This window comes from Poecilia reticulata, chromosome 1, assembly GCF_904066995.2.
Source record: "Poecilia reticulata chromosome 1, P_reticulata-male-v2, whole genome shotgun sequence".
NCBI lineage: Eukaryota > Metazoa > Chordata > Actinopteri > Cyprinodontiformes > Poeciliidae > Poecilia > Poecilia reticulata.
The window spans coordinates 28,865,750-28,891,833 of NC_088830.1; the positions used below are offsets into that span (position 1 = coordinate 28,865,750).

Here is a 26,084-nt window from a genome sequence, read left to right on the forward strand (position 1 = left end):
GCATCCATGTATGCTTCATCAAGTCCAGAGGACTCCAAAGCACTTCGTTCAGGACATTCCTGCACACATTCACATGGTGATGGTGGCAAGCTACTGCAGGCCTGGGACAGTCTGACAGGGACAAGGCTGCCATGCACTGGCATCTCTGAGCTCCATGACCACCAGCAGCAGCCAAGGGGGTGAAGAATCTCACCCAAGGGCAAACCGATGGAGCGGGGATTCTCATTGGTAACTTCTGATTAGAGGACAAACTCCTACCACCTTCGTCCCTGATGCAAAGTTGAACTATTTCACTATTTCTTGAATTGGCTTAATATCACATCCAGATGTCTGCAAACAGGTATTGAAGCATTTTAATCTGATTACACTACTTGAAAAGACAGCATTGTTTTTAATATATTCTAATTAGGGGTATATGTTAACCGATTTTATTAATTTTGGGAGATGGCCGATATTTACCTGTGAAGTTGATCTCATCAGCCTCAGCAAAGGTCTAAAAATCACCCACTGTCCTCTCCCGTTTTCTCGTGACAGAGGTTTGACTGACAGACCGAACATCCATGTCATGCCTCCATGTTTGCAGTTAACAATAGTCACCCCACTGTTAAAAACTCAGTAACTTTCTTGATATATTTAGCAACATTCCTGACATAAACAAATGGTATGGACCAAAATACCAGCAGCTCAGTGTTTTCAAAGCTTCGTAATCAGCCAGAAAATTGCAATCAGTGCATCCCTAATTCCGATTTAAATATTAAATAAATCACCCAAACAATTCACCACCATGATAGTGTCATTCCAAACGTGCAAGTTGGTGACAACAATTCAAGTTTAATTGCTTGAAACCAATGCCAGCTAGGAACTAATAAGCAACAAGCCCCACCACTACCAAACAGGACGAACAGGATTCTCACATTCAGTAACATGCTGCTCTTACTGAGAGAGAGGAAGAGAGAAACAACACCATGCCATTTACACTGATTATTCTCAAGTTTTTCAGGGAGTTGCAGTCCTGTCTTTCTCAGTTCACTGTGTGACCCCATGTAGTCCAACCCTGACATTTCCCTTTCTTCTAATGCTCTTTAAATGGGCCTAAGGGCAGCAAGACTTATGCAAAGCTCCACAGGCCGTCTTTACTATCAAACGGAGAGGGAAAGCATTAACTTGGCAGCTTTTTTCCTAAATGATGTTTTTGTCTCTTCCCTCTCCAATGTGTAATTTATATTATTACAGTTTAAGATTTGAGACACAGAAGAACAGGTGTGTAGTATTCTTATGATAAAAGGTCCACAAAGCAACTGCTGGAAACCCAATTATTGTTCTGAAGATGCCTGTTACCTGTATTTGTTTCAGCTGTGATTTCAGGTAGTTATTCTCGCCCTTAGACTTGTTTGTCTGAGCTGAATCCGTTCTGGTGCCACTTATGCTTATTCCAACATTTGAACTCTTAGCTCGATTGTTCTTGCTGCTGAGATTAGAATTGCTCAAAGTTTCGACACATTTGGATGTTTCTCAGAATTGGAAGGTTGTTTTTCAGACATCCAGACCAGAACATCAGACACAAACGTTTCCTGTGTTGCCCAGGAGTAAGTCCCACAGGAATAGGTTCATACTGAGGTTTTACTGCAAGCAGGAAGTAAATACGTTTCTGCTCTTTTAAGCTGTCTGCAGCATTCTCACTGTCTGTGAAAAATAATACTTTTAGAGACATTTAACGACCTAAAATTTGAAATTTATGCAAATGCATACCATAATTTACAGTATTAAAATGAGGATACGTTTAACCAATAATCTGCTCGGCCTTGAAGTGCTTTCACATATTTAACCACTGATTGAAAACAAACTACTAGATGGGTTTCCAGAAAATAAAGATTACCAATGTCCACTGAAATTAATTTCTCAATTTCACACAGCATAAATATTTATAAGCCTGAAAGAAATAAAAAATAAATAATAATTGTTTTATCCCAAGTTAATTAATTAGTTCACAGAATCAAAGGCCCATAGGGGTCACTTGTAAAAAATGGGAAAAAAAAGTAAAATTCAGTGTTACAAATTTACTTGAAGTCTAAAATGGACGAAATGAAACCTAACTGAGCTTAATCCAAGATCTGTCAGGGATGCACTTATACAATTTCTAGAAGTCTTTAACCTCCACGTACATCTGTACATGAGATTCTGCAATATAGCACGATAAGTGGATACACCAACACTAACGAGGATTTAGCTTGCCGAGCTCATCTTGGCATCTAAGGAGCAACCTCATTTCATCATTGAATGCTGCAGTGAGTTTCTGCATGCTGCCTTCTCTGCAACTCCTCCACAAATGAGTAGCGTGGTATAAGAAGATTTAAAGAGTCCGACCTTCACTGAAACAGTGTACGTAACATATTTACATCTCAGCAATAGCTTATACGAATATTTACCAGCAAACAGATCATCAGATATAAAATGTTGTAATTACCCAAAGTAGAACTTTAAGAACTGGACTCGGCCGTTAGAAAGTCAGAAAATACTGAATTCCAGTCTTTCCTAACTCTGGCATTCCAAATATTACTCTTCTTTGCATTATAATGAATGTCAAGCTTTTCTTTTGTGAAAAGGCCAGCACTGTATGGACAGATGGGGAATGTTTATGCCCTTCTCAACAATAAAACTTAATAAAACTCAAGTCCAGGAAACAAATTAGCACACACATCATCTACACACAGTCATAGTTGCTCTACAAACACACCCACATACACACCTTAGGGTACCATCCACCAATATCCTTTTTGCTGAGTAAAAAATGTCCTTGCACATTAAATAATCAGCCTCTTCATACGGTATGCCTGGGATGCCGAGGCAGGACAATGACAAAATAATAAGAAAGAATAAACTAAACTTGCAGATAACGAAGGTTTTGTGTATTACCGCCCAAACAAATGTATAGCAACACATTTGGGTCCTAATTTGTTAATATATGAATTGTCCCTTTTTTTGGAGGGCTGACTACCAAGAGCTATCCTGCAATTAGAAAGTTGCCAGTTTTGTTTTAGATTTCTCTTGTCACATGTCAATGTGCCCTTGGGCAAAGCACTTAAGCCCAAACTCCCCACTGATCTGGGCATCGGGGTGTGAATGTGAGCATGTTGCTGAGTGAATGTGGCTCTACTGTAAAATAAGACTTGAAGCAAGGCAACAGTGACACTGAAGAAACTGCAGGCATTTCCAGCAAATCTTGTGTTCTGCACATGGCAACACTCTGCTGTATTCATTAAATGTGTGAACAAAGAATTAGTGTTGAACACAGGATTTTCTTTTTAAAAAACACACAGGCCTGGTTGGAATGTTATAAAACCTTATGAAGGAATGTGTTGTTTTCTGATAGTGAAAAACTTAATTTTTAGGCCAATATTCTAAAAAAAAAATAGCTTTGCACTAAAAAATATTACAGTAGATTACCAACAGAGCCCCAAAGCTGCACCATTATGCTCATTACTTTTCCCCAAATAAATGATCAAGAATGTTAAGATTTCTGTAAGGCTTAAAGAAAATGTATAAATGGAAAATCTTAGAGTCCAGAACTTAATCTGACAAAAGATGTGAGGCCACCTGAAGAAGGTTGTGGACAACTCATCTCCTCATAATCTGATAGATTTTGAAAATAGTTGCTGGGTAGAGTGGGCAGCAGGGTTTGTGGGGTTAATAATCCTTCCCACTCCTTCCCACCAGCATGACTACATTTCCCATGGTCTGTATATAAGAGCTCCAACAGTTGTTGCAAGTGTAGCAACTCCACCAGTCTGATCAATCCCCCAAGGCTCAGCCCTGTGCCTCAATGTGCCTCAGACTGCTGAGTCCAAGTTACTGACAAAGAGAGGAGTGGGAAGATGAAGGCTCTGCATGTCTGCGTAACGTTCGCAGAAATGGGAGAAGTCCTGTTGCATTGAAAGAGATTTGGATAAAAACAGATTTTTTTTTTGTTAGAAAGTGTTTTTGTTAAACATAACAATAGATTATGTAGAAATAAATTATTGTGTACTTTGTAGCCGTCTTAGTTTTTTGCTGAACTTACCCTTAATATGTTTGAGATGTTATCTTAATAAGGAATATCTGGGAGCAATTATTTCTGTCTAGTTTGAGTAGCCGTGAGTCTGAAAGCACCTTTCAAATTCTGACTGGAATGCAATGTTTAGATTTCACTCAAACTTTCTAGTACTTGTGTCTACTGTGTGGGTATTAAAGCAGTTAAATAAGCCTGGTTTCTCTTTTATATCCTCAGGGCAGGGATGCTAATCTTGCTTTGCCCAGGGGCTACTTTTGCTAAATAACAAGAGCCCAGAGGCCAGGTGATAAACAAGACTTATCAGATGAAGCAAAGAAGCATCAAAACTTTTCTGAGCGATTTTTTAAATCATTGTTTCCAAATTAACTGACTGAATAACTACCCGGACCTAATCTGATACAACCACTAGACAATAGGGGTGCACTGACATCAATTTTCTGGCCGATCTCTCATTACCAATCTTTAAAAAGCCTGACCTGCCGATTCCGGTTTTGGCTGATATCATTTTTTATTTTTATTTTTTTAATGTAAACGTAGCAAGAAAGTCACTGAGGTGGCAAGAGTGAGGTGGCTATTGTTAACCACAAACATGCAGACATGATTCGGTGGGTCGGACTGTCAGTCAAGCCTCTTTCACTGCAGAGCAGAAGAGGACAGTGGCTGATTCTTAGATCCTTGCTGAGGTAGATGAGATCGATGGATAAGATTGGCTTCACATGTCGGCTAATCACTGATCAGTAACATAAATTGGTGAACCCCAATTAGACAACAGCTTTTCAAGTTTAGTTTTGAAAAGAAACCATGTGTGAATGTTTTTGAAAATATTTTTAACTAAAAAGCTCTGTCCACATTTTCCACATTCCCAATATGCAGCCCTCACAATGGCAATGGGAAGACGTTGGGCTGGAACTGGCTAATCACAGGCCAGTCAGACCATTTTTATACTTGTAAAAACTGAAAGTAGGAGTTTGACTTCGGCATTTCGTCATATAAAATCTAAGCTGAACTGAGTTCAATCAGCTTACGCCTCGATAACACCTGGTGTCCAAAGTGACATCCTGCTACTCAAGGTCAGCTCTAGCCACTTTGGTACCTTAGGTGAGATTATGTGTGTGTGTATTTTGGTGAACATTTAAGAAAATAAATATTCACCAAAACACAAATTATGTGTAAACCAAAAAATTTCTAAATATTCTGACCAGATCACTTACAGGACATGGCAAGTCAGCAGGATCTGTTGGTGCACGCTTTATTTCAGATGCATGGATGAGCTCCTGTGAGGTAGAGGCAACAGGAAGAGCACTTTGTGGTGTTGCAGAAGGCCCTGCGGTGGGATTTAGATGTCTCCATAATACATCTGAAGAGAAAAAAGAGGATTATGATTCCACAAATTCAAGTAAAAACATAACAAATGCGTTTTGCTCAATATACTGTACATCTAAAATACACAAACTTTCTAAGATGCAATTTAAATCAGACTGAAATTATCACAGTGACATGCAGAATTCAATGAAGCAATAAACTTCAACAGGATATGGGAATGCTATAATGATCCTAAATTGACAATAATGTTTTGTAATGAGCTAGCAGAGTTGACATGTTTTTGCTAGTTCACAGATTTTCTTGATTGCTTTGACCTACTTAAAGAAACTGGGATCCACCCAGTTTCACTATCTCAGCAGAGCAGAAGACTCCTTTTGCACATGTATGAACGATTCTGACACATCTTCCTCACCCTTTTGCAAAACCGTTCACACAAATGTTATACAAGCAGTCTAAACTCTACTGTTTTCTCCATGGTAACCACATTTTTATTTTCTTTATTACTTATTTCATAATAGATTTTTTAGTTTACATTTACAGTATTTCAGTTTTCAACCACAATTATGGAATCAATAAAATTTGCACAAAACATTTCTGTTTTTGAATCCAATTTTTTTTTGTGAGAAGGAAAATTTGAGACAGCCCAGAAAGATAAACTAACATGGACAACATGAAGCTGTTATCCATTGCAAGTTGTGTTGTTTGAAGGCAATATTTGTTTCATATTTGAAATATTTTTGTCACAGTTACAGCCTAATGCAAACAAAATGTGTCATTTTGACCATGAGTGCCAAAGTTTAGGCCTGTGTGTTAAGTGTCATGAAAACATGGAGTCTTGAGTTGACAGCTAGACGAAAGCAATCAAGAAACGCTAGCTAGGCTATTGGTTAGCTCCGTGTTTGGCTAGCTAGCTTAACTGCTACACAACACTCTGCTAAATAAATACAAACATGTCATTTCATCACATTAGTTTTACTGTACCTCTTTTTCAGTGAAGTTTTTTTTTCTTCTTCTTTTCTTTTTTTCCTTCCTAGGACACGAGACAATTTAGGACGTTTCAAAATGATGTTTTCTGTTACAAAAGTGGCGTCACTCATCTACCACCAGCGAACAACGCGACAATCCATGACCGACAGGTAACGGTGAGGTGAAGGTGTGCGGGGCGCTGGGAGGAACAAACCAACCAGTAGAAAAAAATGAGGGGAACTAAACAAAATGTCATTATATTTAGATTAATATATTTTCCTATGCAGCTAAATTAGTGCAGATTTTTTTTTTGTAATAGGAAATGATTAGCACTTATTAGTTTTAAAAAGTAGTAAAAGTTTCTTCTTTTTTTTTTTTTTCCTTGTCCCTTTTTATGGCGCCCTCTACACTCCTGGCACCCAACAACCCCAGACCTTCTCTTCTCCACCTCCAACCAAGTTAAATTACAAATGTACTGAAACCTATGGAGTGAAAATGAAACAGAAAATGAAACAAAGATTTCTCTCCGCATTTTTTCACAGATGCTGCCTGGAACAATACTAACATGATTCATCAAGATCAGGTCATTATCACAAGTTGTCAATAAACTGACCTAAAACTGTTGTGTTTCCAGAGCCTCTTCCCTGCTTGTGTCTCAAAAAAACTGAGCAACAACACAGCTGTGTGCCTGAAGAGGTGAAGATGAGAGTGATGTTTCTATGAACGAGTGAGGAGTCATTTTAAATGTAGTTCAGTTTAAGTTTTTGGAAAAGAGTGAACTTCTTTAATTTTCAGTCATTCACTTTAAAAAAGAAAGAAAAGTTTATTCCTTTTACTGCTGGCACTTTAAGAATGAAAAGTACATAAATACTAAGAGAAAATTAAATTTTTGAGATTTCTAAGGAAGACAAAAAAGATGAAGTTCCAACCACCCTCTGACACACACTCTCAAAAACACACAAAGCAGAGAGGAAAGGTAATCAACACTGGTATGTCCATGCTGAATGGTTGTCCAGGAAACAGGAGTAAATAAACAGCCAAGGTAAAAAGAAGAGAAAGAGACACTCTATCTCTACGGGAGGAATAAACATTCTGCATGTGTGTGTGTGCATGTGTGCATGCGGGCGTGTGTGTGTGTGTGTGTGTGTGTGTGTGTGTGTGCGTGCGTGCGTGTGCATGTGTGTGTGAGAGGGAGAGAGAGATAGAAAAAGAGAGAGAAATCCCATAACAAACAGTACGAATTGATCTTGCAAAAACTTGAACACAACAACAAAAACAAAATCATTAAAAGACTAAATAAAAAACTAAATAAAACTTTGATGCTGGAGCTGAAGAAAACAAAGTGTATATTTTAATTGTGTATTTCATTGTTCAAAAGGTAGATTGGAAGAAAAATATATATATTTGAGATACTTTAAAAAATAGTCTATCATGTTCATGTGAAACACTGAACACGATATTCCTGTCACCATATAGTTTCATAAATTTTCTTCTTAAGACTGTTAGGTTTCCACAAAAACTGCTTAATTTCCTGCACTTGTGTGTCCATAAAGCAATATGCATTTCATTTGCAAAAGCTTTTGAAGTGTCCCTACAGGAGGGATCAGGCCATCTATCTGCGCTAACAGTACGGGACTCGACTGATGAAGTGAGTCCAACAGCAGTTTCCAGATGAAAAGAAAAAGAGCAGAGGGAATTCTTGAACACCATCAAGATCAAGGAAGCACATTTGGTTGCATTCATGATCTGTCTCAATCCAATCTTAATTCTTGTCACAAAGAGCCTAAGCCTCACTGCTTTCCTAAAGAGAGTGGGAGCACAAGAGAAAAAAAAACACTGTATCCAGTAAGTACAACATGTTGTTTCTGGCTGTCTGCTCAATTTTCACGGTCCCTTAAGCCAACAGCAACTCCCCAAACTGTGACCAAACAATCTTGTTAGTTTCTACCACAACCTCTTTCTCTTCACGCTCCTACACGGAGAGCGGCTGCTTTTCCCTGCAACACGTTTCTCTGTAGGTAGACCACCATACTGACAGGATTATTTGCTTTACACTCTCTATTTATTATAAACACCTGCATTAGTTTATTTCTTTTCAGTGCCAATTTGCAGCAGAAGTCATCTGCAACTGAGAAAAAGCCAACAGGTTATGTGCAAACACTGTTAAGCTATGATTCAGTCCAAGTTGTTTATTCCTACATATTAGCACTTTTCATTCAAGTCCAACTTGAATAATGACGTTGAAAGTAAGAACACATAAATATCTTGTGTTATTTATAATTAAAACAGCATCACATTTTCCAATTAACCAAGTTTTTTCAGTTGTTTTTTTTCTGTACAGTACATTTAGGAACTGTAGATGTGCATCAGTGGACTCTGCTCTATTCCTAATTCATTGATGCCAATATGTGGCAACTTTAAACAGGATTCACACATTATACATCATCATTTTTGTAAGTTATTTTGTGATAGGACGTTGGTGTGTCGTGCATATTTTATGGGCTTGACAGCAGACCTTAAGCAACCTGAAAAGTTGTTTTCTATTATTTCAACAATATCTAGATCCTCATTTTAAACTGCTCATAAATTACCCAGCCACAGGGTGCAAAAATATTTCTGCCCAATAAGTATTTGGCTATAAGTAGGTAATTAAGAAGAAAACAAAAACAAAAAATCAGGCACTGAACTGAAATGACAGGCAGGTATGCCACTCATGAGATGAGAATGTAACAAACTATTCCACCAGATTCAGATCACCATTATAATCATTAATCAAAAATACCACAGATCAGGAAGGCCCACCTCAGTAAAATGAGAATTCACCCAGTTTAAGGTGTTATAACATTTTAAATCAAGAATGTTCAAGCATCTGAAACATGTGGAAGTTGGAGAACTGGAACTGCCCAACTCAGTTTCTGAAGTGGATCTTCAGAAACCGATTTTTCTATTTTTGCATTAGATTTTTGTTAAATAATGGTGTAGAGTTATGAGATTTTTTTTATTTTTTAGAAATGAAACAGGATTTTTAAAATAAATGGCACCGGAATAAAGTCAGCCTAGATTTCTCTGATGGCAGAAGACGAATGCGGATCTCACGCTGTTCTTCAACATTACATTGTCAGACTGTCTGCAGCTAATCACATCCATGAAAAATCGTCACATAACAGCCTGACAGATGAGACATTGAAGCGAGTGCACACTCACATAACACACTCACACACACGTGTACAGCTTTATGGCATACCTGCAGTCAAGCTGAGTGTGATGTCCTGGACACAAGGTATCGCCTGCAGCCAATTCTCTGGTTGTATTGTAGTAACAAGCAGCTGATTTGCAGTGTGTGTGTGTGTGTAATACTGCGTGTGTGTGTGTGCAGGTGTGGCTTTGCATTTATACATTTCAAGGTCCATTTTACTAACAAATACTAGCTTATGGGGACCAACTTCACATAAGAAGAAGTGCTGTTTTTGGGTTAGGGGTGAGGTTTAGGACTTGAGCCTAGGTTAGCTGTAGGGTTAGCCTTGTGCCATTATTGGTTATTGGGTAAGGGTCATGATTAGGCTGTAGAAATGAATGAAAAATGAATTGAAGCCAATGCAAAGTCCCTGTGGAGAGAGAAAGACACACTATGCGGGCATGTGTTCAGATGTTTCAGGGTTATATCCAGGAGACATTGCCAATGGTTTTCCATCAGATGCTGCTGCTCACATTCATTACTTGTTCTGATAGAAAAAGCTTCATTTACACATGTAACACACATGACAGTGTGCCCAGACAAATACGATTTAAGCAGACAAAACAACCTTTTGTCCAGCAAGATCAGATCAAAAATGAAATAAAAATGACTCATACAAATGCGCACACACACACACACGCACGCGCACACACACGCTGAAAGGTCCACAGCTGCAAGAGTTCATTTGTCCATTTGGAGACTCCTTTTGCCTCTCCAACCAATCTGCTTTCCTTGTTCACTTAACATTCTCTCTCTCTGGTCAGCGTTGTGTGAAATGAAGAAACATGACAACTGAGACCAAAAGAACTGTCAAATCTTCTCTGCAACACACTCACAATGACATATCTTACACCAAATGCTGTTAACCAGCTCCATAACCTTTCCAGAACGTTATTGCCAGGAGGCCTCCGAGACGTGGAGCTTATTACCAAAGATAAGTATAAATAATGAGTGGAAACATAAAGAAACTGATTGACAATTATAAGAACCCTTTGATAATTGGAGTACTAAAGATTTTCCAATAAAAGTGTTTTGACATGGATATTTGTCATCAAATGTAAATAAAAACCAATGTTTTTTTCCCTCAAATGGATTCCCCCTTTTCTATTTATTTACTTTCTTTCGAGAGTTGCCTCTCTCATTTCCTATCAAAATCAAACTTCTTGGTTGAATGACAATAACAAATCAAAATCTACCAGCAGCAGAAATGATTTTGTGCTTATTTTATACGTAATGATTTAAACCTGGAATGTTGCAATGTTTTTCTGTTTATGATCCATCACACAAAGTAAATCAATAGCGCTCTGTAAGATTGTTTTTTCTGAAACTATTTTGATTTAGAAAAAAAAAATCTCTGACACTCCAGAAGCTGCTGCATGTGTGTGAGTTCATTGTTGCTTTGGGACTGCACACACAAATGCACACAATTGGCAGAGAACGAAATAAAATAGGCAGGAAATGTTTCATTTTTTGTTTATTTTTGTTGGGATGAAGTTGATGTGTGATTATCTGTCTAAGTGATTGGATTGAACTGAATTGACTTACATATTATAAACTGGATCTATTTGTCTTGGAAATTTCCTTGGGATGACATTTGTTGTGCACTGGTGCTATATAGATAAACTAAACATCACCAAAATGAATTAATTATACACATAATCACTTATTCTATGCTCCCACATACTGTATGTGTATGTTTGTACACATTGACATTAGTGAAAGCAAAAAAGGAAGGAAAACCTGCCTTATTTTTGCTTAGAGCATCTCTGCAGGGAAAAGTCTTTCCCATGTTAGACTGAACTTCCTTTCGTTTCTAAATTGTTGTTCACATTGTCAGTCACTATTTGCCGAAAGCACAGTCTGCATGACGGAGAAAAGAGATAGTGAACATTTTAGATATTTTACAGTTAGTATTTTGTAGGTCAAATTTAACATTTTGACTGAAAATAAATAAAAATCTTGAATAAATCATGAAATAATCATGTTAAGTATACAGTATGTGTGAACTCTGCACATTGTGACTCACTAACCATGATACAATGTGTGGGAGTAAATAATTACAGTGCTAGCTATTTGTTTCCTGTTTCCTCTGCAAAAAATGAAATTTTACTCGGCAGAACGAGGCCTTTCAACAGTTTACCTGCCTGTTAGTAGAACAGACTGGTGCACAGGTGACTCAAAGTGAAGCAACCCTAATGTTTCTGTTTGTTATAATGTTTAACCTTATTTGCATTATTACTCTCATCCTACTGTTGTGTTTAGCTGTCAGTGCAGTCAGACACACTTAAACACAGATTTGAACACAAAAAACCTAACAGGGTCATTAAATACATGGTACAACATCCAAACAATGATATGTCGGATTGATACTGGGGAGTTTATTTATTTATCACACAGACACTCAAATCAAAGTGGTTAACTTTGACTTCCATCTGTCCACTCATCCATTGTCTCCTGCTTATATGAGATCAGATTGAGGGGATAAAAGGACCTGCAGGAAAAGTGACATATCACCGTCCTGAGCAACACTCACCAGTTAATCATGGTGGTTAGCCACATATTCCCAGGTCAGACCAGATTAATAGGTAAGGAAATAAAAACACTTTGCCTTCATCTGTAAAGTCCTAGGTAATAAAGAGACTGTACTTGTTTTTATCCTGATTGTAGGAAACTTTTTAATCGGTGTGAACTGAAATTAATTAAACATGAAAAACATGTTTGATGTAAAATTATATTTTCTGTATTCTTTTATGCTCCTGATTGACTTTATTTTAATTAACATTAACATGAAAGACTCAGAAACCTGAACTGAATGGTGATTGATTATGGCAGTAAATATATTGCTGATGAAATGTAGTAGTCTTACAACTGCACTTAATAAAATCATAGTCCTAAAGCATTTTCATGGTATTGATTGTATTTACTTCAATGAAGTACCAGACTGGAGTCGTAAAGCCTAAAGCTAAGGTTTAGATTCATACAAAAAAAACAAAAAACAGGTCAGAATATCCCTATAGCAGCAATAATTTTTTTTTTCTTGAAAGTAGTAAAGATTTGTATTGTTTACTGTGTTCATTTGCTCAGTATTGTGAAACAAAGCAGAAAAGATTCAAGGATGGGGGATAAATGCCACAGCTGTACAGTTATTACTGGATGAGCTGGTCTTATGCTGTTTTACATAAACAGTGAGAGCGACTTTCTCTCCAAATCCTTCTTTAGCAGCGTGCATCTTTTCTACACACAACAAGGTACAAGTCATAGCAAAGGCTAAAGGCTCTGAGTGAGTGACTGCACTGCTGTCATGCAACCAATCTACTGTTATCATGGTAAACAAGTAAAACACACATCTGATTAAAAACCAGAGGGTTTGTTGATTATTGAAACAATTGTCGACTAAGTTAGTAATTGATTAATTGTTCACTGGAGTATGCCGACTCAAAAATAAGCTATTTGCTGAAAGAACTACGTGATCAGAGGAGCAGCAATTAATCTAAAATATATACATTTTGCATTTAATATGGAAACAACCTTTTTCTATAAGTATATTGAATTCAAAATTCTTCATGTGACATAGCTTCAGCCTCCGTTAGTAAAAGAAAATCTCCTGTTAGGCAGCTTTTTCTGTCCAATTATTAATCAGTAAATATAAAAACAAATCTACAAATTAGCCCTTGACTGAACTTATGAGTATTTTTAGCTGCAGATACATCCTTGGCTGTAAGCATGAACAAAAGCAATGCTTTGTTATTGCAAATGTTTATTTTCTTATTTAAAAAAGGAATTTAATTCTTTAATCTTTATTTGCATTTTAATGTGTTTTTAATACTGGATAAAAATTCCTGAAGTGGTTTAAAAAAATCTACAGAATGTGAGATTTTTTAAATCTGATTAATTGTCAGAATATTGACTTGGTTAACCAATAAACAGCATGACATTTATTGTAATCACTGTCAACATATATGCAAATTAAATATAGAATTGTGTTAATTAGAAAATCTGTAAGACATAATGAGCAAAAAACTATTTGGAACTTGGAAAATATATCTCTTCTTGCTGAGCAGAGCAAAATGATCCAGATTAGGCAAAGAAAAGAAAAGAACTAAATTCCCACAGGTGCTTCTGTCACTTTGAGATGCATACCACTGAATATGGAAGCACAAGACCTCACCTCTGAGGAGGAAACTTTTTTTTTCACTTGTGTAAAATCAGAAAACAAAGATGAACATCAGAACCGCAAGGGGACCTCTCTGTGAGAGAATTTTTCTTTTAATGAGTCCGTCTCCCTACAGGTTGGAAACTGAAAGGTAATTGTACAAATCTAAATTTAATTGGACCTTAAATTCTTTTCAAATCCCTTTTCATTTAATATGAATAAACATCTGAACATCTTTTTTTTTTCCATAGAGCTGCTAGTTTCAGCAGTCTGGTGCACATTGCTTTACTAAGTGCTGCTGGGAGAAAAGCGTTGTGAGAGTCTCACGCTGAGAAGGGAAGCAGTATTGACAACCTTTCAGTAAAAATGTGCAAATGCTTGGAGGAGCTTTATCTGCTCCGTTTGTTGCTATCCTAATTGTCTTCCAATTAGCTTGAGGCGAGATTCTTAAGCTTTAAGTGCTACGGACCGCTCCACACTTTCACACAAATTGGAATAATCAGATAATTTCAGTTTAGTTAATCTTTTTTTAAAATTGATTTATCCACTGTTAAATACATCCTATTTCTCTAAAATCAAAGGAACATTAGACCTTTTTTTAAAGACGATTTTTCAATACGCTCCAGTTTTCAGAACAAGGAAATGAGTACATCCTGAAACCCAGGAAGACTAACAGCAAGTCTGGAGCTTAATTACGCAGTGCAGTACATCTGAACTGTTACTAGAACACAGAATTAACACACAACTGCATTTGTTAGTTTTTATGTTCATCACAGACGAAAGTACAACTTCTTTTGTTTTTTTGGGATGTTTTACAACTCTGTGTATATCAGCGTTTTGATTCTAAATACAGCTTGTTGCACAAAAATGCACATAACAATTAAATTATATTGTTCCCACAAAAACAACATGAACAAACCAAATTCAGACAGAAAGATTCAATTTACAGCCCAAATTGTGGCTATCGTAGCACAACAATAAAACTGCAAACTCTATTCTTTGCACATTTACAAAGTAAGCTTGCCATTTGCTTTAAATCTTAAATTTAAATGTTAAACAATGTGGAAGATTTAAATTTTTCTATGCTGAAACCATAAAGTCAAATTTAACAGTAATCTCATTCTCAATGAACAAAAGTTTAAATTCTAGATTGATGATCTGTACTAAAGTTTATGCGTTTATTGGAGGCCCAAGGCTGTTTTTATCCATCTTTATTTATGTAAAGTCAATAAAGATGGATGAAGTGCAGCATTCTCTGAGGCTAAGCAAAAAAGACCCAAACTAGACAAAATATTTCTGGGCTACCTTCTATCCCATCGAATCAAAGTGATTTTACTTGGAACTTGGAGTTCTCTTTAAAAATAAAAAATCAAAAATCACAGTTACAAAGTCCATCTATTCATGGCGAGGATTTTGCGTTGGCTCTTACACAATGTGAAGTGAAGTAATGAATCTTTTGAGAAGGTTGACAAAGTGCAATATTTTCTAATTAAAGAGATTGGATGTAAAAATGTCACTATAAAATTTACTTCTGCTGACTTTAAGGCATCCAAATAAGTTAAAGAAAAGTAAAATCTCACTGGTGGCTTTTTAAATGACAGGAGGATACTGACTTGTAATGAGAAAGAGAGACTTTCTCCACTTCCAGCTGTCTCACTGTAAATGTCAACGTGACCCTGGTGGACGTCAATCAGTCTGCCTTATTATTTCCTGGTGTTATTTTTATTTACTTGCCTCAAAAATAATTTAAACAAATGGCCAGCCTGAGTGAGACACACACCTAAATATATTTATATACACGACTATCATTACTTATTGTATATTTTTATGTGGACAGTATAGAATAAAAGTTGTGACAATCAATCAAACAATCAAAATTTTGAGGCAATTTTTTTCATAGTTTGGTGAAAAGTGGTTTAAAGAGGTTAAATCATTTATACATACTCAAACAGTACTTATGCACTGCATAAAAAGTCACATTAGCTTTTTCTAAAATTAATTCAGACCAAATTCTTTCTGTTAGGAATATCAATAATAATAATGAGAAAGCTCGTTCTTCAAAGATCTGCATTACTTTCCTGCTCATTCAAAAGTCTACATACTCTAATACTACTAAAACAATGGGAAATCTTACAGTGTAATTCACAACTAAGCGATTAGATTCAAACTTCTGGGTGTGCTTTGCGTTCACCTCACACACATTCTTACTTAAGGAAGACAAGACAACACTCCAAGCGAATCAGACAAAAGCTGGGTTTTCCCTGCTGTTATCCAAGAGATCATCATGTAGTAATTGTACGTGTTCACAGTTAGTCACTAATTTTATTATCTAACTCATGCCAGATAATGTTGTGAGCTATTTTTGTCCCTACATGGTCACTCGTCTACTTTCAGCTCTCTTTTATAAAATGCCAAACTTGACAAAAGCTGGACGAAAACACACACTTCACACTGAGACAGGTGCGCTTGCACACACTCTCCTGCCAGCAGAGAGCGCACAGAAAAACATGTTGCAAAAACCTGCAAAGCAGGCAAGGATACTTGTGTTTTTTAAACACACCAAATTTTGTTTTGATGACAGCACTTACTCTCCTGCTAGTAGCAGCAGGAGTAATTCTACGACGCATGATATATATGGCAGAGGGACAAATATACGAAATAGTGCTTCATGCCCTTCCCCTGAAAAATCAAATAAAAGGTTTTGATCTGGCATGGCTGTTGGAAGGACTTTGCCTGTGCAAAACTGAGCTTGGTAAGTAAATATATTCATGATAGTTAGAAAGGGAGAGAAAGAGTAAATAAAGATAGAAAGGTGGCGAGAGACAAAAACAAATATAAGACAGAAAGATGGAGAGAGATAAAATATATATAAAGCGTACATAGATGATAAATAAATCACATTTTTAAGTTGAATACATATGTAGGCAGCATAAACAGGCTGCAGTCAGAGGAAACCAGGCCATTTGTAGAGACCCAATGTCAGTCATACAGAAAGGACAAACTTGACAGACACATGACATCTGAGCATCACAAAATGTCCTGTCAGTGCCTCTTCATGTTTGATAGCAGGTGAAATAGTGGTTTATTTTATGATTTGATCATTAACATATTTGACTCTTCAGTTCTGATGACGCATGTCATTTCAGACAACGCTGTCCTCATATCATTTGACCCCACCGTTGTCCTGGAGCATCAGGCTGTGGTTGGGGGATTCAAGCGCTTGTATTGGCCAATAAAGCATGAAATTGCCCACCACACTAACTGTGCAGCCTTGCAGGAACCATCAAATATTTTGGGCAGCGCATGTTTTGACAACCTCAGTGTAAGCTTTCTTCCAAAAACCACACTATACTTTTGCCCTAAACTAAGGAATATATATTATTTACTATATAATTGTCCAACATAACCTTTCAAAATTTCAAACCCTCCCATCTCATCTTCAAACAACTTCATTTAAAATGTAGTGGAAATAGATGGCTACTATAAAAAGATTGCTGGCAGATAAATGTCTCTGTCACCGTAAATGTCACACTTGTTAATGCCAATACTTACTCAATAACTTACTTAATTACTTACTTACTTAATATTTGTCACGGTTCCTCCCTCTCTGTCTGCTGCACAGATCTGTTTAATTTCTTTCCTTCACTGCAAATCTATAGTTTACTTCTTCAGCTGGAGGATAATTACAAGGCGTAAAACAGCAGTCTATGCTATTAATAATTAATGGAGGTTAATTTACCTCAGCTGTGTGGAAAGAAACGCAGCATCAGAAACTCTCCCTGAAGAGAATATAACAGCGCTTAGATGAGACGCCACAATCACAATCACTCTGGTGAAACTATCTATCTTTAAGTGTCAGGGGTTTAAAACATATCTGCTGTGCACCGCTATACTTTCTAACCCGTTACATTTATAACCTGTTAGAAATGCAACCTGTTCAAACTTGTTAAATTTTTGTGTCATATATAGACAGTCATATTTAAATAAATTCTTTTTGAGATGTTCTGCACATGAAGGTTTCTTTTTGTTTCGTTTTCCAAAATATGGTCTTTTTTAAATATGGTCTTACTTTTAAATCAGGTATTTATTTATTAATGCACTACAAGAAAAGATTTTTTCTTTTCTCAGAAGCTGACATTAAAGACTAAAGTGTCCCGACTAAAAACGTCTTGACTTGAATATCTTCTAGTATTGTAGTCTTTGCTTGTATACATTTCTGAATTTAAAAAAAAAGTAATCAGAAGTTTAGAAATGCGACATGAAACAGTTTTAAAAAGAATTAATGTCAAACAGGGAGAAAAATGTCTCTGAGTAATCAAATGAGATTAAGAGAATCAGACAGAACAAGTGCAGACGTTTTACATCTCAGTCCACACGCCATCTGTTGTTTTGGACCTTCTTGATAATTTACCCCTAAAGTGTCCTCTAAATATTGCTGGCAATTTATATGTTTCTCCTTCAGCAAGAAGAGTAATTTTCTTTATCGCTCATTGCTTTAAGATGTGTACATTACATTTAATGAGCTGGTGAACTGGAGCCCGTGGCTGTTAGCAGCAAATGTTGGATGTAACAACTTTAAGCCTACAGTATATGTTATGCTGTGTCTTCACTTGACACACTGTAAGAACCATTTTCCTAACATGTGGGGCCCAAAGCCAAGGCTCTGCGGAAAGAGGTGCTGTTTTTGGATTAGGGGTTTGATTTAGGACTGAGGAGTGGATTGAGTTAAGGTTAATTAAGGTAAAGAAATTAATAAAAAATGAAAGGAAGTCAATGCAAAAATCCTTGCAAGAGGAGTGAATCTGCTAGGTTTATTTAGATTGTTAAACTACTTTGAATAATTAAATGAGCTTAGTATCCTATTTGATAACCAGATAGTCTGATGTGATGCTAACTGCACCGTTTTGATGACCATCTGTTGCCAGTGTATTGATTGATAACTGTTCAAATAAATCATTTGTACCAGAAGTATAGTTTGCCTGGCATCCTAATAAATATGGTGATAAAAGCAACAATAAATAAAAATATACCGGCTGATCAAATTGGAAACTTCAAAACTCATATGTACAGAGGCAGTGGCCTTTTTACAAGGTACTCTTCTCAATTGATAGTTAACATAAATGAGAAAGGAAGAAATCACATTGCGTTCCCTGCAGCAACTCAATGCAGTTAGGCATCCAGACATGGTGAAAATGACTTGCTGGAGTTCAAAGCGAGCAGCAGAATGGGAAAGAAAGGATTCAAGTCACTTTGAACATGACATGGTTGCTGCCGGTGGAGAGGTTTGTCTGAGTATTTCAGACATCGCTGATCTACTGGGATTTTTATAAACTGCCAGCATGTAGGTTTATATAGACTCGTATTAAAAAGAGAAAATGCAGTGTTTGTATTGAAAGTCTGAAGAGAATAAGTAGACAAGTTCAAAATAATGAAAAAAATCCAGCTCAAAATCAATCAATCAATCAAATTTTATTTGTATAGCACATTTCAGCAGCAAGGCATTTCAAAGTGCTTTACTTTTAATGTGATTAAAAGAAGTTAATCACATTAAACAGGCAGGTGTTCATTACACCTGAGTGAAAATACAATGTTTAATAATATAATGTTGCCGTGATGATTTGAAACATTTTCTCATTCCTTTCATTTAAGGTGTCATTTTGTAATGATTACAATTATTAAAAGATTTATTTTTTTTTTTGATGGATTCATAGAGTTGTAAGAGTAAATTATTTCAAGTACTTATGATGATTTTATTTCACTAAAAATCTCTATAAAAAAATTGAATTGTTCTCCTTAAGTCCGAGTTGTATGTAAGTGTCAGCCAATATAATGAATGTTGTTACAAGATGTAGTCATTTTGTGGTTGTTAGAAAATTTAGGAAATATCTACTCCTAAAGTTATTCACATTTTTTAAATAACCAGATTTACTAGTCAGAATATTATCCCTTTTGTCATTCTGCTTTTCATAGAGCAACACTGGGACTCTAACAAAGTGATACTAGCAGCGTGTGTGTGTGTGCATATAAGCATGCATAGCCTAATCTATATTATTCAGTATTAATCATTATTCATTTATGTTTATATATTTATATAAATATGTATTGATAAGACGAGAGCGGTCCATTAGGCGTCTGTCCTTTTTTTATGTCTATGTGAGAAACGGCCCGGTCTACGGAAGGCCACGAATATGGACGACCAGAAGAGAGATAGCCTTCGGCTAGCTGCCTAGCCTCCATCACGGCGTTATGTTGCTTAGCAACTGTGACAACGTGAAGCACAGAGCGCCGAAGGAAAAAAATGGACTCGAAGTTTGTGTTTTTACTCTTTATTTCTGTATTATTCCTCACCTTTTGTAATAAAGGTTGTTCCATAGTAAAAAAGAAATCTATTTGATTCTAAAATGTTTAAACATGTATTTCAAGGAATGTAAGCAAATTATTCATTTTTAAATACTTTCCAGATCTCAGGTAGTAAGACATAATGTTTGACAATGACAATAAAGTGATTTCTCAAAAATGTATAAAAAATAAATACAAGAAAATTTGTTTCTTGTCTTGAAACGTTAAATGTATGTTAAAGTATGGAATTATGTAAATATGTTCTTTAATTAAACACTGTAAAAGTGCCTGTTCATCAATGTTAATATAAAAATTATCAGAATAATTTCTATCACATAAAAACATTGTGCTCTTTATTCAGAAATGCCCCAAAACAATTAAATAATCACATCAAAAGTTAGAAACTCTGTCTTTAGTCATTTCTTTGATTGCCAAATATATTAGTGTGTGTGAGAAAATGTGTCAATGACAGATATTAACTTAAAATACTTTGTAGAACGGCACTTTCTGAAGTTCTGTCCATTTACTTGTATTAGCTTACTGGCACATATTCCACATTCAATATGGCGGACGCTGTTTCGTATCGCAGCAACGGGCCGAAGCGTCTACGTGTTTATGTCTATGGCCTGATGCGTACAGGAGAATGCTTAATGCTGCTCTGAGCTAGCATAATGTAAGTGCTACACTTTCGGTCCAGGTAAAAAAAAAAAAAAACTTTGGTTAAGTCGCCTTTCTTAAGTTATATATTTGTGTTTGAACGGATGTGTCTTTTCTTTGACTGTGAATGCTATATTGTCTATATGAGCCGAAATTAGATTTAATTTGAATGTACAGCAAGCTAGGTAATGCCAGTTCCTGTGTTGCGGTTATGTAGCTGCGAGTTACGATAGCTTGATTTCACACAGTTGTTGCGGGTTTTTCTTGGTTGTTTGTTTGAATTTACTATTTTTTTCTTAATTTTGGACAATTTTTTTCGTGCAGAGAGAGGTGTTTTGGACGAAATTGTATGGAGTGCTTGCTGTTTTTTCTTTTTCATATCTCAAACAGGTTTGGGTTTTATAGAATGTGATGAATATTGTTCAAAACTTTTTTTTTTTTATTGTTTCATTATAACAATGGTGACCCAATATCATTAAGTGTGAATATATTATTACAACCCAGATCTGGACTCTGTTCTACTTAATGCACAAGACACATAAGTTAAAGGTTGGACTAGTCACATAATGAAGGCAAACAGTAGCTTGGATACCACACAGGAGTGTGTGCGTGTGTGTGTGTGTGTGTGTGTGTGTGTGTGTGTGTTCTTGTATTTTCCCCCATGTGGGGACTTCGGCCTGACTCTATGCATACACGTGGGGACCTGTTGACCCGTGGGAACCAAATTTGAGGTCCCCACCGGCACAACCCCATTTTGCAGTAGAAAATGGTGTATAAACATGCCTGGTGAAGTTTTCCAGGAAGTCCCCACAAATTCCATTCCAAGACAGAATTTGTGTGTGTGTGTGTTGTGAAAAGCTCTCTATGGCCAAGAAAACTTCACACCTTTCACTGGAATCTCATTAAAAGAACTTTACACTGTAGGGATAATGTTACAAAAACGCTGGTTATTGGCCCAAGCCCAGTGGTAACCAATATGAAGAACACTATGTTTGAAAATCAAACCTTTGCTTAATCTGAAATTAAGCCGAATCACACCACATTGGTTGGTGAAGCCACTGACTGATTTCTTTTTTAATGCAATTTTTATTTGTTTTGAGAACAAAAGAGAAACAATCCACTATATCACATGGCAATCATACCTCATGCAGATTTTCCTAAGAAAGCATACTTTTTCCTTGCTTCAAGTCTGTCAATAAAACATACCTGCTTAGTTACCAGGGTGACGATACAAAAGATGTGCTTGGTGCAGACACAGAAACCTCCAATTACTGAGGTTTGTATTTTGCCTGTTTTACAGCCCACTCAGGTTGAGTTCAACCTTACAAACCTCACATGAAGCTCATCTGTTTCAGTCAAAGTGATTCCCAAGTGGGATGCAGATGCAGCAGAGCTGACAGGTGGATGTCACACTAAAATGGGGATTTTTGTTATGCAAACAACAAAAGAAAAAAACAAGAACCAGTACAACAATGAGCAGACAAACACGAAAAGAAAAAGTTAAACAATTACTGGACCTTTATTGTGGTTGCAAGATTAGTAGGGAAGTATATGGCATATGGAAATGTGTTGTGTTATGGGCGTTGCAATTAATACAACACCCATGTGTGCAGTATTAAAATTACACATGGTGCAGCATGAGAATGCCCTGTAATGCTTTGAGCATTCACTAAAGTTCCATAGTTTGATATGGTGGTGGCAATATGTCAGTATAACATTACACGCAGGCAAAAAAATAGCACAGGCACAACAAAAATGGAAATAGGATTATCTGCAGATTTAATAATGGTCTCATTTTTGTTGTGTATTGGTTTGATGCAGATCAATTCTAGGTGGAAATAAGGATCTTAAGGTCTTATCAATATCAATCCCCCTTGTGTATACTCAGCAGCAAAGCCTGCCATGTGTGTGAGTGTGTGTGTTGGGATGTTCTAATAATGATCGGACAACCTATAATAACTGCACTTAAACACTTTTGCTGGAACAGTAAGTTGTTTCTCTGTCATTACCACACTAAGCAGTGCATACACAAGCTTGATTGACAGCAGTAAAATCTTCCTCCTGGCTCTGATTGGTTGTTTCTGACCAGGAGCTGTGTACCCCTGCATATCACAGCAGGACCACAACAAGAGGCAGAAAAGCTAGATTTCTTTTTTGTTTTTCTCTCCCAAATGATCTACCTCATGTTATATTATCACAACATAGTGACAATTTGAACAAATATGCAAAACATATTTTTTTAAACATTACATACTGATGGTACAATATGTTGTGGCTGCAAAAGTCTCTGTAAAAACAATCACAATGATTTCTGTTGTATGATATCCATGTGAAACATGGAAGGTTTTAGGGGTATTTTTAGATACAAGAAATATTGTTGGGAGTTATTGTTGGAGTCATTAGTTATTGTTACCTTTCCTATGTTGTCGTGATGGACAGTGGACAAACATTTTGTGAGGAAAAAACAATATAAGGAGAAAAAAAACAGGGATTAAGACATATGAGTGGCAAGTGGAGAATAAATGAATAAAAGCAGTACAGTTTTATAGCAGTTCATGAAAGATAGAGAAGTGAGTGGGTGAAAAAACATGAGAGAAAAAACAGATTAAGCAAAATAATTAGGAAAAATGATGGAACTGGGTTAGAAGATGATGAAAAAGAGGGAGCAAGCAAGAGACAGAGACAAAGAGAAACAGAGAAAGAGTGTGTCCTTAATGACCACTTTAGTAGTTTGGAGGCGGTAATTTGGTTAGCCTCCGAGCTGCAGGTCATGTAACACTATCCTCGCCAAAGCAGATAACCCTGGGTTTGTGTGCGTGTATGTGCACATTTGCATGAACTCAAGTGTGTGTGTGTGTGCGTGCATGTGTGTGTGTGTGTTTGTAAGCCAATCCCCACATAGCCCGAATCGTTTCACTGTTGGAGTCTTGAGGAAATTGCTGCACAAATGAGATTATGTTGTAATTTAAAAACAATTTATCAAAGACAGTTTGGTGTCACTCCCATTGGAGCCATTAGACTTTCTCACACTCCCAGAAGCCAGGAAAGAATTCCAGCTTCGGGAGAACAACAGTAACATCAGTGAGGAGCGATGAGACAGAGCAGATTCACTACCATCATGACAAATCTCAAAACAATTGGTGAGCAGTGACTGAAATATGCTGGAGGAACATTAATGAAAGAAAAAACACAGGAGCATGTTTCAAAGAGGATGCAACCAAAACACTCAACCCACCACAAACGTAAACACAAGGGGACATGGATGCTTCCCAGCTACTGTTCCTAATTGGTTTAGACAGCATAGAACTGAATCGTGGGTAGATGGAGTCTATGCTTTCTGCTCGGCTCGACCAAAAGAAGAAAAACGAAAACCACAAATTTATTGGCGAAAAATGAAACAAAAACAAATTTCATTCAGTTTTTCAGAGTTCATATTGTCATCAGTTGCAAATTATACAAGTTATGCAATGGGGGTTTTATCATGAGGTAGAAAAAAACACCAAAACTAAAGCCTTTCCTCTGCCTACATTCCCCAGAATGCCGTGCGGTTCTGGATGACAGTTCTGTGAGATGACGTATTAGTTGTATTTCCTATTATTATTGATCACATGTCTGTTGCAATAGATATTGTTGTTTTATTGCCCAGCCCTAATAGTCATAATGATGCACATTAAGTTAGATATTACAAATAGCATTCATTATTGTCAGCATGTTGGTGAACAGCGTCCCACAGTGTCACAAGAAATTTAATTTAATATCAAATCATTTATGCTAAATTGCTTTATTTTTATTTATATTTACACACAAACCACAACCAGGGGTATTGATTTAGCTGCAGGAAACATTAACAGTTCTCAACACAAAACAAATCCCCATAAAATATTCAAAAGCAATAAAAAAAAATACACAGTAGTTCTTTAGTTTGGCAAGAATAAATAACAAACATCAGAGCATGATATAGAAACTTAAAAGAATACAAAAATAATTGATGAAAATCTGCTGGTTATGACAGAGTGAAGGAGACGAATTAGAGATTAAAAGTTTCTGTGACCCTCATGTCGCTAAACGCAGCTATAGGTGATCCTCATGATGACAGAAACTGTCTGTGTGACATCATAACAGGCTCAGAGGAGGGAATGACAGGATCAAAATCTCTCCATTTTTGCTGAAATTAGATTGGCAAAGAATTCCATTAAAGCTGGGATGCTGCAGCAGCAAGTGCTTTAGATGCATTAGTGTTTGTCACTGTGTGTGTTTTCTGTTTCGTCTGCTCCAGCAAGGAGTCAATGGATTTTATGTAGTCTGAAGCTTACCATTTCTATAAGTGGGTAGAATATGTAAAGTGCTGCTGAAAGCAGCATTTGTTATTATCACCCTGGGTTCATGGAACGAGAAAAATTATTGTGTCTTCTATATTTATGACACAACCAATGCTTTTCTCAACTTCATCATAAAGACCCTTTTATTTTCTCTGGGGCTTCCCTCTGTGCTTTGACATATAGATGATACAATTACCAGCCGAGATTTAAGTGGTGTGTTGGGCATTAGATGTAACATTGTCATGCAACAACATGGTTTGGTTTGGCTCTATGTAAATATTAAGTGCCAAAGACAATTATTAAAGGTTGATGAATATTAATGAGTTGTGCATACGTATTACATCTACAGAAGCAGTGCAAGTTCACCCAACAATAGCAAACGTAATCTGATGCCATAATATGCAAATGCTTTTTCTGTTACTTCAACATGCTAAGAATACTAACAGCAGCTACAAAACACACACACACACACACACACACACACACACACACACACACACACACTGATTTGCTTACGACTTTTCTAGGCACTGAAGTTTCAAATTTAGATCATTAAGTATAAAAAAAAGAAATAAAATGATACAGTTAACAAGTAAAAAAAAAGTAACGTTTTCATCCCTTACTTAACTTAATTTTATGTCCTTCATCCAAATACAGAAATAAAAATGCATATCGGGAAATAGAAAATGGAGAAATATGGAACCATCATGTTGGGATAGTACAATCATTTAATCACAATAAGGTTCATATTAACAGTTAAGGGCTGCACAGTTGTCACTGTTGGTAGAGCTGTTGCCTTCCAGCAAGAAGGTTATGGGTTCGATTCCCAGTCTTTCTGTATGGAGTTTGCATGTTCTCCCTGTGCATGGTGGGTTTTCTCCGGGTACTCCGGTTTCCTCCCACAGTCCAAAAACATGACTGTCAGGTTAATTAGTCTCTCCAAATTGTCCCTAGGTGTGAGTGTGTGTGTGCATGGTTGTGTGTCTCTGTGTTGCCCTGCAACAGACTGGCAACTTGTCCAGGGTGACCCCGCCTCTCGCCCGG

At 36.6% G+C, this 26,084-nt stretch overlaps 1 protein-coding gene across 10 annotated transcripts in view; it reads right to left on the bottom strand.

The window, feature by feature from the left end:
- tenm3 (teneurin transmembrane protein 3) overlaps nt 1-26,084 on the bottom strand; it is a 588,369-nt gene that overhangs the window by 542,654 nt on the left and 19,631 nt on the right. For 9 of the 10 annotated variants that reach the window (XM_081610715.1, XM_081610730.1, XM_081610747.1 and 6 more), the window contains exons 1-2: nt 6,353-6,507; nt 5,260-5,405 (exon numbers count right to left, since the gene is read on the bottom strand). The exons of the other annotated variant lie outside the window; for it this stretch is intronic. The gene's annotated coding sequence lies outside the window, so the exon portion shown is untranslated. Of the gene's footprint in view, nt 1-5,259; nt 5,406-6,352; nt 6,508-26,084 lie in introns of those variants that run through there. 10 annotated transcript variants of the gene reach the window in all.